A 16,546-nucleotide genomic window follows, 5' to 3' on the forward strand; every position below is an offset into this window, starting at 1 on the left:
TTGAATAAAAAGTTTATTGCTTAATTACGGAATTATTAGATTTCTCTTTGAATAAAACTGACTACCGTTAGTTGCTGCTAGAGTAGTCAATTTTAATTATTTTTTTTAACATTGTTAATGATCAAAAACCCTTAAATATAAAGTATAATTGAATTCACTAATGCATTCCATCAATGTTGAGCTTTTCTGAATAAATCATCCTTAAATTTTAAAGCGATTTGGGTTTATACATTCTGTATTTTTTAATTATTTTTGCTTTGCTTCGTAGCTACAGGGTGTTAAAGTCTTAATATCCTTTCGATTTATTATAATTTTCTTCCAAGTACTTTTAGTAATTCGAATTAAATTTTGAGGGTAAAAGTTACTATAAGTGCTACATATTTTAGTGCTAAAAAAGTGTCGATAAATTCACGTGCATATGGGTTATCACTGGATTTTTTTTGATCGTCAAAATATGATAATTTTTTGATTTTTGATTTTTTCTTTTGATCATCAGATATCAAAATTGTAGAGGCCGTCTAATGCCAATTAAAAGTTATCTCTCGATATTTTGTCGAATTCGGCCTCCTTCGTGAGATAAACACAATTTTATTAATCACCAATAAAATCAAAATAAACATAAAATTAATAAATTATATATTTTACCTAATTTATTATTAAATATTACTATTAGTTATTATTACGATTAATCCAGCCTAGAGCAATTTCAAATAAAAAAATAATGCTATTTAAGACAATTACAAAAAACCTAATAATAAAAAGTTCTAACATCCTATAACACCAAACTATGCGTTTCCAAACCCATGTTTATAGGAACTTTTTTCCTATTTTTTGATGGGGAATCAATGAGTACTTAGTTAAAACTTTTGTAAGTTAATGATATTAACATTTTTTAAATTCTATTATGGCTATTGGAATTGGATCAAGGCAAATTAATAAAATTGCGTTTATCTCATGAAGGGGGCCGACAAAATATCAAGAGACAACTTTTAGTCGGCATTAAACTGCTTATACTATTTTGCTAACAAAAGAAGAAAGTCAGTGGCGTACATTCTTTTTAAAAAAAAAATATTCCAGTGATAACCCATATGCACGTCACTGGTGAATTTTGAAAATTTCATTCGAAACGCTAAAGGTGCTTGGAAAAAAATTATAATAGATCAAAAATATATTAAGACTTTAACACCCTGTAGCTACGAAACAAAGCAGAATCGGACCTATGTTGATATGAGAAATAAAATCTTGAAGAATATCCATCTGTCGTGGAGAGGGCACATGTTTTTTAAAACACCCTGTATATTATATTTGGGTTATTATATTGATTTTAAGTTTAAAGTAATGAATGTATATAAATATATTTTTTTCTTGTTTCAGGTGAGTTTCTAATTTTTTCGACCATTTGAGGGCACGTTAAGGGTAAGAAATTTATATTATAATTAATGAAAAATGGCATATATTAATTAGTTTTATTCTGAACTACATGAAATATCTTCGGATATATCAAACATTAGTTCTTTTTTGACTAAAAAATAGTGTTAAAATCAATTAAAAAAATATTTTAATACAGTATTAATAAATTTATAATGGTTAGTAACGATGAATAATCGAATTCTAAATGTCTTCACTTACTGTGTAATAATATTCACGAATATATTGATATTAAATCTCGTGGATATTAAAAATATTCAATAAAGTAGTCACAATCTCCAATAACGTTTGCTGGTTTTATATATCCAATAAAATAAAACCGGCTTACCCGAGATTTAAAGATTTACATCAAGAATAAGCTTCTTACCTTCACTTTAATACAGTTTTTGCTACATTTGCATATCTGCAACAAGCAAAAAGAAGAACAAACGGACGGGAATACTAAAGAGGGAAACTTTAGTGTAAGATCTGTTAGGGGTACTTTACTCCAGATTTATTTACCGATCCTTGTTAAAACAGCTGCTGCTTTTAATTAGTGCACAACTTAATTATCAGTGAAATGGTTTTAGTTTAAACGTATGCTTCTACACGGAAACTAATAGTTTTGAAGCAACATTTGTAAAACAGGTTCTACCAAAAGTTTCACATATACAGGGCGATTTAGAGTTCACAAAAATCTTCAAAAACTTCACTTATTTATATTTAAAAAAATATTGGCGTATGTTTTATTTATATTCTTGTAGAGAGAATTTTTGCTTTGTTTATTGGGTAATATACATAGTTTCATAAAAAAATCATTATTTCTAGTTCAAAATTAAAGGAACACATGGTTGCTGTCTTCTTTGACCTTAAAGGGGCATATGATATGACATGGAGATATGATGTTGTAAAAAATCTGCACAAATATGGCCTGAGAGGAAACTTACCCGAATTTTTCTCTTCCTTTTTAACAAATCGCTCTTTTTATGTTCGTCTCTGTGATTTTTTATCTACCAAAAGGACTTTGGAGAAGGGAGTACTACAGGGGTCTACACTGAGTTGCACATTGTTCGGATTGGCTATCAATGAAATAGCCGACAACTTACATAGTGATGTAACTAAGTTTCTGTATGTTGATGACTTGGCGATTGTCTGCTCAGGTAAAACAATTGGTGATATCGTACGTAAGATGCAGCCATCAATAAATCAAATTTGCAAACAAGCCAGATCAGTTGGTTTTACTTTCTCCGAGGAGAAAACAAGCTGTATGCATTTCTGTAGGCTTAGAAGACCTCATTATGACCCATTACTGTACTTAGAAGAAACACCTATTAGATGTCCTAGAACTATAAAATTTCTTGGCATAATATTTGACTCCACGCATACATGGAAACAGCACATATTATCACTTAAACAAAAATGCATGAGATCCCTAGATATCTCACACAAAATGGGGTGCAGAACCAAAGATGCTTCTCACTTTGTACCAGTCGCTGATTTTGTCACGAATTGATTATGGCTGTGTCGTCTATGGATCAGCCTGCAAATCTAGCTTAAACATACTGAATAGTATTCACAATGCGGCCTTGAGGTACTGTTTAGGTGCATTCCCAACAAGCCCCGTTGAAGGTTTGTATTGTGAAGCAAACATACCCTCTTTAGAAGATCGAAGAAAAATACGGTTGTCAAATTACATGACAAAAATATTAGCCCTGGATGAACATCCTTATAATAAAATATGTATGAGAGAGGCTGAAAACCATCCCCCCTTCAGTAGATCAGCTTTTGGAAGGTATAGGGAGTATCTGAGAATTAGAGAAGTAGACCCACCTCAATTATTACGCCTTGAGTCAAGTGAAATTCCTCCTTGGAAGTGTCCTCCGCCTGTAGTAAATTTCGAATTGGCGCAATTTAAAAAAGGTGAAATCTCAAATAAACACTGGCAGCAGAGCTTCCTCGATATTAAGAATCGAGAGAATGTAGATTTCGTTATCTACACGGATGGATCCAAAACTAATGATGGCGACGGGTGCGCTTTCGCTACCGAGGACAAGATTTTTTCTTGGACCTTAGTAATATCTCCACAATTTATTATGCAGAGCAATATGCACTTTGGCAGGCTCTGCTTTTCCTTACCTTCTGGAATGGTCCCTCTAAATGTCTAATTGTTTGTGACTCAAAGAGCGTCTTAGAAAGTCTCTTAGATATATTTACTAAAGATCCTATGACACAAAATATCCAAATATTGATTCATGGTCTAACAAGGACAGGTTATAAACTCACATTATTGTGGGTTCCAAGCCATGTAGGAATAGCTGGTAATGAAAAAGTGGATAATGCTGCACAGGAAGCCAGTTCAAAAGATGTAGTAGATATTACAATGGTTAAACCTTCCGATTACCAAGCTTATCTAAAATCTATTATTCTGAACGAATGGCTAAAGGTGGCAAAATCTAAACAAGAACTTATATAGGATAAAGCCATTGGCTTATGGTAAATATCTACGTGTTGAATTAGATCGAACCAGTTTAACCAAGACTCACAGACTTCGCATTGGTCATACCGCACTGACGCACAAACACCTACTTACTGGGGAAGATGTACCTCTGTGTGCGGATTGTCAGGTTAGACTGACAGTCGAATACATTGTTTATGATTGCCCAAGGTATGAACCCCAAAGACACCTGTTTAATCTTGTGAGACCATACGGAGAAAACTTAAAAGATAAACAGTCAATTGCTAATTGTTTAAACTTCTTAAAAGCTGTAAATCTGTTTAACGAAATTTGAAAATCTAGAAATTTATGTATCTATGCAAATGATTTATTTGTTTGATTATTTGTTTGTCTGTTTGTTCTATTTATTTATTTATTAAATTGTGCTGTACCCTATACACTTACCTGTTTGTTTTGATATTTATATTAAGATGTTTATTTATACATTTATACCTATATATTATTTATTAGATTATTTGATTGTCTCTTTGTTTTATTTATTTATTTATTTATTTACTTGTGCGCTTTCATATTTGTATATATTAAGTGTTCGTGTTATACTTAAAAAATTGTGCTGTACCCTATACTCTTACCTGTTTGTTTTTATATTTATATTAAGATGTTTATTTATACATTTGTACCTATATGACGTGTTTTTGTTATTATTTTACACTTACTGTTGAAGTAATGTCTCTATAATAGGCTAAATGACCTTGGATGTCGAAACCTTATTAATAATAAAAAAAAATCTACGGTACTTTTAACGGGCCAATCCCACTTCTGATATAAACTAATCGACTAAAAGACAACTACTGGTATGATTATTTTATTGCTATCCATACTCTAGACTAGTATACAGAGAACAGCTAAAATATTCAAAATCTAATACCGAACGTCAGCTATGAATTTACAAAACGAGCGTAATCCCGCCCAGAGTGAATCGCACAAAACAACACACACACACACAATTCTAGCCGATAATTACCATCAGTAAAGATGGTAATATTATTTAACGTTATTTAAAAAATATATTTGAACATTTTATAACACTACTAGTAACTAGTAAGGTTTTTAGATTAGACTAGGTAGATTTATTCGACATCTCAATGAAATTTACTTCTTCTGTTTCTGCTCTTTCGGAAAAGCACTAATAGAATTAAATTAGAAAACCACTAATACAATTAAATTAAAAAACTCGAAGCGTCATCGGCATTTCCGGTCCGAATTTAAATATATCCCATCGACGTATATATTCCCGTCGAATTAAAAAAATCTACGATCCTGTCCGGTCCTCCTAAACCGCGGAAGATGGATGGGATCATTTGAAGTGGAGTGGAACCCGGTCGTTTTCTTTCACTCGTTAGCCTAATTGAAACGAATAGCGTTAATATCTCTTCAGGTAATCCGTATTCGCAAATTGCAGAACGGCCGCGCTTAGTAAAATTTTCGTTTTACACTAATTAAAAGAAGCCGTTGTTTCAACTGGAAACGGGAAATAAATCTGGAATAAAGTGCCCCTAACAAATTGTATTCCAATGTTTCGCTCTTTTTTATTTTTAAGTTTGTTTGTCGGACTAGAGATATGCAAACGATCGTTTAAATTGTGTTTTTAATTATTTTGCTTAAATAGGGTCGAATATGTTTGATTTCCGTCCACTAGCTGCACTTCTAAAAACTACCTTATCATAAACACGTATTGTCATATGAAAGAAATGAACTATAAGCTTTTGATTTTTATATTCAGAATTGATTGTATCAGCGCAGTTAACTCTATGACTGGCACAGTCAGTAGGATAATTTCAAGGAGAGCATAACTCTCTAACTTATACAGGGTGAGTCTTAAATAAGTGCAAATATTTTAAGGGTAGTATATTTTGACCCCAGAAACACTATTACGAGGTTTTCCTTGCGAAAAAGTGTTTTTGAAAATTTGGAATTTTTTAAAGAAATTGTAAATTTACTACAGCTTGTAGTTAAAAACATAATTTCTTGATAATATGGCAACATAGGAATAGATTAAATTTACAAGAAAAAAAAAACAGAAAAGATCCAGTGGTTCTCCAAATTTAAAAAAAAAGTATTTTTTTGGGAATTTTCAAAGTAAAATAACTCGGTTATTTTGGAGTTATTTCAAAAACGGTAAAGAGAAAATAATTCTTTTATTGAGATCTACCAGCCGTGAAAATATTTGCACTAATTTAAGACTCACCCTGTAAAACACAAAATAAAATAAATAAATAAATATAAGTTTATGTTATCTACAAATACATTTCTGGTCATTTTACAACACAGCCAGTAACTAGTATAGATTATTAGGTGAGACTAGGTAGGTTTGTTCGATATCTCAGTAAAATTTACTTCTTCTATTTCTGTTATTCCGAAAACGAACTAATAGAATTAAATTAGAAAACCACTAATACAATTAAATTAAAAACCTCGAAGCCGCATCAGCATTTCCGTTCCGAATTTAAATATATTCCATCGACGTATATTTTCCCATTGAATTAAAAAAAATTACGAGCCTGTCCGGTCATCCTAAACCGCAGAAGATGGATAGGATCATTCGAAATGGAGTGGAACCCGATTGTTTTCTTTCACTCGTTAGCCTAATTGAAACGAATGGCATTAATATCTCTTCAGGTAATCCGTACTCGCAAATTGCAGAACGGCGGTGGCGCTTAGTAAAATTTTCGTTTTACACTAATTAAAAGAAGCCGTTGTTTCAACTGGAAACGGGAAATAAATCTGGAATAAAGTGCCCCTAACAAATTGTATCCCAAAGTTTCGCTCTTTTTTATTTTCAAGTCTGTTTGTTGGACTCGATAGATGCAAACGATTACAGTTGAGGGTTGGAACCTTTGGTGTTACACAGCAAAATAAAAACACTAAATTACCACAATACACCAAAACACTTTTACTTTTACACTGGACGCGCGTTTCGCTAACCATGTTAGCATCATCAGCAGATGATTATAAACTGCAGATGATTATAAACTGACAGTTGATGACTGATTGATGATGCTAAGATGGTTAGCGAAACGCGCGTCCAGTGTAAAAGTAAAAGTGTTTTGGTGTATTGTGGTAATTTAGTGTTTTTATTGGACTGGACGCGCGTTTCGCTAACCATGTTAGCATCATCAATCAGTCATCAACTGTCAGTTTATAATCATCTGCAGTTTATAATCATCTGCAGTTTATAATCATCTGCTGATGATGCTAACATGGTTAGCGAAACGCGCGTCCAGTGTAAAAGTAAAAGTGTTTTGGTGTATTGTGATGATTTAGTGTTTTTATTTTGCTGCAAACGATTGCTTAAGCTGTATTTTTTAATTATGTTGCTTAAATAAAGCCGAATATATGTTCGTTTTTCGTACATTAGCTACACTTCTGAAAACTACCTTATCTTAAGCACGTACGAAAAATCTGTCGACGACAGTAATTTTTGGTATATGAAAGAAGTGAACTAGAAGCTTTTGATTTTCATATTTAGAATTGACTGTATCATCGCAGTCAACTTTATAACTGGCGCAGTCGGTAGGATAGTTCCGGGGAGAGCATAACTCTCTAACTGTATAACACAAAATAAATTAAATAAATAAACATAAGTTCATGTTATCTAAGAATAAATCTTTGGGAATTTTACAACACTACCAGTAACTAGTATACATTATTAGATGAAACTAGGTAGATTTATTCGACATCTCAGTAAAATTTATTTCTCCTATTCCTGTTATTTCTGAAACGAACTAATAGAATTAAATTAGAAAACCACTAATACAATTAAATTAAAAAACTGAAAGCCGCATCGGCGTTTCCGGTCCGAATTTAAATATATCCCATCGACGTATATTTTCCCATCGAATTAAAAAAAACTACGAGCCTGTCCAGTCCTCCTAAACCACCGAAGATGGATGGGATCATTCTGAGTGGAGTGGAACCCGGTCGTTTTCTTTTACTCGTTAGCCTAATTGAAACGAATAGCGTTAATATCTCTTCAGGTAATCCGTATTCGCAAATTGCAGAACGGCGGCGCTTAGTAAAATTTTGCGTTTTACACTAATTAAAAGAAGCCGTTGTTTCAATTGGAAACGGGAAATAAATCTGGAATAAAGTGCCCCTAACAAATTGTATCCCAAAGTTTCGCTCTTTTTTATTTTCAAGTCTGTTTGTTAGACTAGAGATATGCAAATGATCGCTTAAATTGTTTTTTTAATTATTTTGCTTAAATAGAGCTGAATATATGTTCGTTTTTCTTCTACTAGCTTTACATCTGAAAATGATCTTACCTTGAGCACATACGATAAATCCGTTGACAACAGTAATTTTTGTTATGTGAATGAAATGAACTATAGGTTTTTGATTTTTATATTTAGAGTTGATTGTGTCATCGCAGTCAACTCTATAACTGACACAGTCGGTAGGATAGTCCTGAGAGAGCATAGCTCTATAACTTGTATAACACAAAATAAAATAAATAAATAAATATAAATTTATATTATCTAAAAATAAATCGAAATTCTGAATAGACTGACATTTCATATGTCAGCTTTTGACATTTTACATAAAAAAGCGTATTTTAAATTTTGATCTAGAGTGGCATGGCTGTGTTAAAAACACTAATTTTTAATAAGAATTGAATGACATATCATATGTCAACTATTGACATGTTCGCTTAAAAACAAATTGTATTTTAAATGTCAATCTAGAGTGCCATGACTGTGTTAAACACACACAAGGAGTCTTGGAAAAATAGATTTGATCGTCTAATGTTCTTAGTGTCTTGTCCTGGCCGGTTAAAAGATACCCAAATCGTATTTTTAATCATATCTCGATTTTTGGAACAAAAGTTGGTCATTAGCATATTTTAAAAAAGCATTTTTTACGAATAATTTGTTACCACACAGTTGGTATTTCGAGTCAAATTGCCGTTATGAACCGTATGTTAGAATTTTAAATAAACCATATGCAGATGCAGAGTGTCATTTTCTATCGATGAAGTAAATAAATACCTTGGGTGCCATTTAAAAATCAAAAGTTGTAGTCATGAGCCGGTGAAACAGGGAGTGACTACTAACAATTGAATACGTCAATCAATCTCAATTTACGTCATATACCTACTAACATACCAAATCTTGTCTGTTTATCTGAAAAAATAAAAAAAATATAGGAGTGAGCCACTTTTTGAGCCACGTATCATCCCATAATTTTCTTTCAATATTGCTCCCAAAATTTCCTTTTATACTAAAGGCGCGAGTTCACGGGTCGATTGTACTTGAGCGACGGTTGAATCGACAGGAGATCGAAATCAAATTGAACGTGTAAACCACGTTTCGACTTGGTCGTTCAATGAACCAATTCGATTCGATCAAAGTAGAAAGGGTTTCTACTTTTGCCGAACGACTTTGGCTGAATGTATATTGAGCAGCCTAAGTCGAAAATGTAAACACCTTATCGGCTTGCCGTTACAGCTGTTTCGTGGCGATATTCGTTGATTGTTTGTGTTTTTTTATACCCTAACCGCACATAGCTCAAAATTCTAATTCTAATAGTGTTTCTTGATTTTAAAATGTAAGATAATGTTTTGTAAAGGTTATTAAACTGCTCGTTATGCATTCTTAAATGATTTTGATACGATTCCGGATCATCTGCAACTAATTCTCTTAATAGACAGTCTGATGCCCCGTACAAATTTCGTTTGAGAATCCAAGGTCTAGTCCACCAACGCAACGTCGCGTCGTCGTCGTCGAGTTTTTTTCTGTATCTTTTGTAGCTGTTCTTGTAACATTGAACATATACGTTTCACCCCCATAGTACAGATAGTTGCTATAATAAATTTTCTGGACGCCATTTTGATTAGTACGATCGAATCAATTATAGTCGAAATGTAAACCTGTTTCATTCAATGCGTTTTCAATCTGTATCGAAACGGTTCATATCGTTCAACCAAAATCGACCCGTGAACACGCGTCTTAAATTTCACAGTTGTTTTCCATGGAGTTCTGCTTCGTATGAGAAGCATTGGTCTAATAATACCAAAAAATTATTGATGATTGTGTTTAAAGGAACCATTTTATATAAATATAATTTACTAAAACTATTAATTACTAGCCCTACAATTTAATAAAACTTCTAACCTCTTACACTTACCTTATCCTACTTATTAATCGTAAGTTTATGTATTCATTCTCCCGATATTAAATTGAAGAATTATTTCAAAGCAAATTGCTACACTCGCCGAATCGGTCCATACACTTCAAACCGGCATTCAGAATGGGGAGCAATAATCCAGCTCCGGCGCTACGACGTCACATCAATCCCGCAAAATCTCTTACTCACCCAACCTCCACTCTCTCACACCCTACCTTCTTCCCCTAAGAAAAGAAGTCTTCGGCTAAAGCTTATAAAAGCTTTGCAGTGTAATTTCGCTGAGAGCCCGCCACCTCGCGAAGTACCAGTTGTCAGCGGGACTTTGGGCTGTCGCGCGGGCCGCAGGGAAAACTGATTGGGCCGTTGGCGTTCCGTGAATATTAAATGTGGCAACGCGGGATCGGCTCTTTCGATTGTGACAGGAGATTCGGCCGAATAAGTTCTTAAAAATTGTTATTAATTGTAGAACTTATGCAGGCTTCTCTGTACAGGGCGGTTCGGATTGTATTAGGGAAATTTTGGCAGCATATTCTTCAGTTAAAAATTTCTTTTTATATAATTTCTGAACTACTACGTCGTTATTTGGATGAAAATTGGTATCTGGATGTTTTTTGACATGACCAATTGGATTTGAATGTCAATATTACCTCTACTTTTAGGGGGCGTTACCTAGATGTGTTTAACTCTTTGAAGTATAACATTTTTTCATCAGAACTTGTATTACACAACTGAGTGAAAAAATAGACATTTTCCCCTTTGTTTTTACGTAAAAAGTGTCTTTGTAAGAAGAGCTACGAGTAATAGCTTTCAATATATTTCAATATTATGATATATATTGATAATTTTCATTCTAAATATCTTGAGAACGGAAAGAAATTTAAAGAATTAAATTTTTAAACCCTGTATCTCCGAAACAAAGCATTTTAGTACATAAATTTATGCGAACTTTTTTACTTATTTTTATCTGCAGAATATGCTGCTGAAGTTTCCCCTATACAATTCGGGCCACCTTGTATAATAAAATAGAAAAAAAGAGTTTCAATTTTATTTTAGTTTAATGCTTATTTAATATTGTCAGCATCTTAGAGGTCACAGATCAATGTCTGGTAATGATTTACATCGTTTAAATGTACTTCTGTTAAAAAAAATTGAGGTGGTTTGTGGAGAGGCAAATTATAGTAGCAAATTATTTGCCATGACAGTATAAGACACACTTCTACTCAACTGTTCTGAAAGAAAGATCCTGAGGAAAATAGTTTGAGCACTCTTGGATCTAGAGAATTGCATTACCGGATACGCATGAACAAAGAAGTATATGAACATAGTTGTCCTGTCAAAAAACAAATGCCATCTCCTCAACATTGGTCCGATTCTGCTGTGTTTCGAAACTACAGTGGGCTAAAATCTTTTTATCTGTATATTATAGATGCATATCCAAATTCTCCTTTCATTTTCGATTGCAATGACATTTTGAGGGTGAAAATTGCTTTAAGTATTACATAACCTAATGCTAAAAAAGTGTCGACACAAAAATAGGTCGATAAAATATCAAGAGACTTTTTTTAATTGATATTAAACGGCGTACATAATTTTGCTAATAACAAAAAAGAAAGTCAGTGATGCGCGTGTGTTTTTTTTAATTATGGCAATGATAGCCCATATACCAAATAAACAGAGCAATGGCCATGTCAGGATGTCTGAGACAAATAGTGTTTAAAAATTAAAATTAAAATTTACCAGACCAATAAAGACATATGGCATAGAAATTCGAGAGGAAACAAACAAAACCAAAAGCATGTTAAGAGTTGCTGAAATGAAGAACCTAAGAACCATAATGGGGAAGACTAGAAGAGACAAAATTAGAAACACAAATAATCAGACAACAATGTGGAATACAGGACTTAGTGAGATGGGGTAGGCAAAGAAAAAGACATGGTTCGCACACGGAAAACGCATGGACGAAAACAGGCTACCACGTTATAGCTCTTGAAGAGAAATCCATTGGTAAATGACAACCGGGAAGACCTCCAAAAAGATGGAAAGACAGTTGGCAGTCCATCTCCCAAGAACTTAAAACCTTACTTAAAACAGATCGACTAGATGTCATATAAGTAGAAGAAGAAGTTTGTGTGTTTAGCGTTGTAGTAAATATAATCAAATAGGCATAATTTTCGTATCGTTCAAGAAACAGTAAATTTTCTGATCGCCTAACCGATAAAAATAACTTTCTAACGTTGTTGTTCGATCAGGACTTACAAGACCTTCGAACAAGCTATACAGTCCGTAATTGAGAGAAATAGATATGACGCAGGCAGGGCAAACACAACAAATTGCCGGATTAATTTGACAAGCTGTCGATTTGTGTAGCGAGCTTTTTGAGGCAAGGCGCTAATCCGATTTGCTCTGGGGGATTGACCCGATTTGTGAGAGCGCAAACAAAATTACACGAGGCCTCGATGGTCCTCCAAGGAAAAACTATCGTATTCAAAGTGGCGCTGCGGGAGAGATAAAAATCTATTAGGCTGAGTGGAGGCGGTTTAAGGATTACTGGAGATGTAATGGAATAAATAAATGTTATTTCGTTGTTTATATAGAAGATGTATGTAAGATCTAGATGTTAATCTATCTGAAGATTTGTGGAGGTTAGCGCAGAGCGTTATTTTAATAACGCTCTGCCCCTGCTCTTAATAACGCTCTGCTCTGCCTTTTAAGGTAAATATTAAATAGGGTAATTAAACATATAAACAACTCTCTTTTTTTTACAACATTTTTACCATGTTTAACATAAACTTCAGAGAGAAAACAATAGAAGGGCTTACTCAAGAAATCCTATGAATATATGATCATGCACTTAAAGAACTCATGAGCCCGAAGGTATCATCGAGACTCCTCTGGAGATTCTTGAATGAAATATGAAATCTGGCAGAAAGAAAAAGAATAAATTATTCCGAGTGTCGGACCATAGCAGCATAAAAGAATTAACAGGTGCGGACCATCGTAGTCCTATTTCTGCCCAGAACATGCACTGGAAATACTCAAAATGTATAATCCGTAACCAGATGAAGAACTTGTTCAAATAATGAGAAGGCTGAGTACAGTGCGGAACATGGCCTTATGTTGAACAAAAAGAAAATGCAAGTTATGATAATAGATCGAAATCCTACTAATATCAGGGAGAATGGTGATTTTGGAATAGTCTAAAAATTCAATTACCTCGGATCCCTCATAACAAGGGGACATAAGGTTGCAGACATAAAAAGGGGAAGAACATGGACAAATACAATATAGTTCAGCAACATAGCTCTTTTTATTTGTTTGATGGGCACTCCCCCAAAAAAAAGTAGAAAGCGACATTAATTTCTTCTTGGGCGCTCTGCTCTCTATCTGTAGATTTTCGTAGAAATCTTACCTTGAACTGAATCTTCTCGAATAATTCTGACGTATTATAAGTTCAATGTAACGATTCGTTCTTGTATCATATCAGGACTTTAATGGATGTAAGGAATTGTCGGTGTATTCTGACACAATCTGCGAAGTGATCAATTACACATTGTCAGGTAATAAAATCTAGCCCTTTTAATACAGGGTTTTTAAAGGAAATGTTGATATTCGCCAAGTTAATATCATTGACTAATGATTGACTGAATTATTGAGTTGGTACTTGTTAATGACATTTTGAATATTGAATGATAGATAGGTGATAAGTACTATCTACCTTTCACATCTGCTTTTTTTTGCTAATGCACGACAATGTCCACCCTCGCATAGCTCGTTGTGTCTACGACTTTTGAATGTCTTTGTAGTAAGAACGATGGATTGATCTGCATGTATCCCAGATCTTAATCTGATCCATGCTGACTTAATTCGTTTGTTGGTATCTGCTAGTTGTGCTAAATATAAATATTCTTCTACTATTTGCAGTTTTGTGATATTTATTAGAATGTCTTTTTTTTTTCTACTAGTTCGTACATTACTTTAGTTTTTGCTAAATTCATTTGCCGCGTCCTTTTCTAATTTGAAGTTCAATAAAACACAAGTTTACTTAATCGGGATGAGTTGCATAGAGGCCACTAGCTTTTAATTTTAACAGCCGGGTGGTCGGGGTTCAAAGATCTTAATAAAAGGGCGCCACGAGATTATACTCCATGAATTCGGCATAAAAGATGTTACTATTAAGTAGACTTCAACACTAACCTCGAACTGTTGAGTGCAACTACCATGAACTTCAAATATTACTATAATTATTTGAACTTAAGTGACTTTAACTTAACTATTAGACTAGACTGCAAATAATACTACTAATAATATTTAATCAATTTATTGAAATATCAAAAAGGTTAAATGTATATAAAAAAATGAGCGAAATGTAAAATGTAATATGTTAAGAAATTTAAATCGAAAGGTTCTCGATCAGGGTGGTTTATACCCATAAATCAAATCTAAAATTATGCTAATATCTAAACGATCTTACTCTACAGTCTTGAAATTACTCGGAAGTTCCTCCGGCTGAGCTACGGTGTATAGCTATGGGGTGGCTACAGCAGGGTACAGCAGCTCGGTGTACACTGGAGCCGATCAGCAAATGTACAGGCAGGTGTAGGACTTCAAAAGGAGAACATAAAAACCCTAAATAATATTGGTTGTCTTAGAAAAGAGCTTTAATTATAGAACAAGGACTAGCACGATGTGTAGGAGTTAATAAAGGTAATAAAGAAGGACTAATCAAATCTGAACTTTACCTCAACGAGGGTTTATGATGTCCAACGGGTACCTTTACACGGGCAACAGGATGGAGTTCTGGACTGTTCTGTGCACTACGGTCTGGATCGGTCTTCTTGCTCTACAATTAGGAACAACCAAATAAGACTTAAGAAAGATAACACTCAACTGATCTTTCTACACCACGTGGGCGTGGGAAAGTCGAAAACCAGACAACAATATGAACAAAAATCAGTTGAGCATTAACTTAGAATAGGCAGAAGATATATAGCATACCTTGAAACTCTACTCGGGGACTTCTTGAGCGCCTGGAATCGGAATATCGATCGGTCGAAAAAAATAGGCTATTTAATCCCTTACGGAAATTGGTCGGTGGTCCATGTAAACTCAATAAAATCCAACCACATCTCTGACCAAATGTGTTCCGGAAGACTTAATCCTTCACTACGAAGACCTGCTATTCACCAACAGGGAATGCTTCACGAAACGGCAGCCAGTTCTTCACGACGATATTCTCGGTCGGGGAGTACACAAGAAGTGATGCAAGGATTCGATTTCCTTCACAGAATCAGATTTCAACCGGAAATCTTCCTCCAGGATATAGATAGAGAACTATATATCTCGACTAGTCCAACTCACAAAAAGGCATAAATAAAAAACGATGTTCTAGAATATTTTGCCACTGCCATATTCCACATCCGGTCAATGAACGAACTTAACTCAGAAATTCACACAATTAAATAAACGAATTGCACACTGCGATCCACATCAAAAATAAACAATTTAAGTACGAAATTTTATCTGATAATTATAAAATTTCAATAACCAAAACAAAGGATAAATAAATCCAAAAACATCTGATTTGATCTGACAGTGACAAGTGACGGACAGGTGATATCAAAGATAAAGAGAGCTCGACAAAAAGTCTACTGCTGGGCGGCCGTATCCAGTGACAATATTGTGTAGCTGTAGCTGTATAATATCGCGGTGTATATCGGGTTGCATAATTGTAAAATTTAAATAACATAATATTTAACAATAAAATTATAGTAAACATGATGCAAAAATAATAGTTATTTGCGATAATTTATGAGCTAGCACAAAGAGGTCGCCGGTCGTAGCGAGAAAATTTGACTGTTTTGAGACTTCTTTATTGCTGGCTGTATTAAGTAAACTTGTTTAGTTCGTTAATTTCTGCTTGTATTTTTTAGGACTATTGGCAATTAGGAATATGCCATCAACGAATCTCAGATGATTAAAATATTCTCCATCTATTTTTAATCCTTTGTTGGTCCGGTCCAGTTGACGGAAGATTTCTTCTAACGTTGCTCTAAGCAGCTTAGGGGATATCGCATCTCCCTGTGGAACTCCTTTGCCAGTAGGGAACTCTGGGGTTGCTTAAAAACCATTACCCTTGCTTTGGCTTATAAGGCCTGTCAATGCAATTGTTTTGCTATGGTTTTTATTATTGCCTTAGGATATTGTTACGGTTCAAAATTTCACCGTAACTTATTTTACTTATTTTGCTTATTTTTAGGAATAAAACTAAAACTTACTTGAATAACTTGAATAATAACGTTTAATTAGCTTACTTCTTAACTGTACATATAACTTCTAATAATATCTTATCTATTAAGTCTCTTCACCACAACAATTTCTTGGGATGGAGATGTCTCCGATAACTGTAATATAAAAACCTCATTAATAAAATATGAATTTGTCTGTTTAAAACCTACCTTTCTTTCTACAGTGGTTACTAATTCTTTATTTAGACTTATG

The sequence above is a fragment of the Sitophilus oryzae genome, unplaced genomic scaffold, assembly GCF_002938485.1.
Source record: "Sitophilus oryzae breed Bouriz unplaced genomic scaffold, Soryzae_2.0 scaffold_497_pilon_pilon, whole genome shotgun sequence".
NCBI lineage: Eukaryota > Metazoa > Arthropoda > Insecta > Coleoptera > Curculionidae > Sitophilus > Sitophilus oryzae.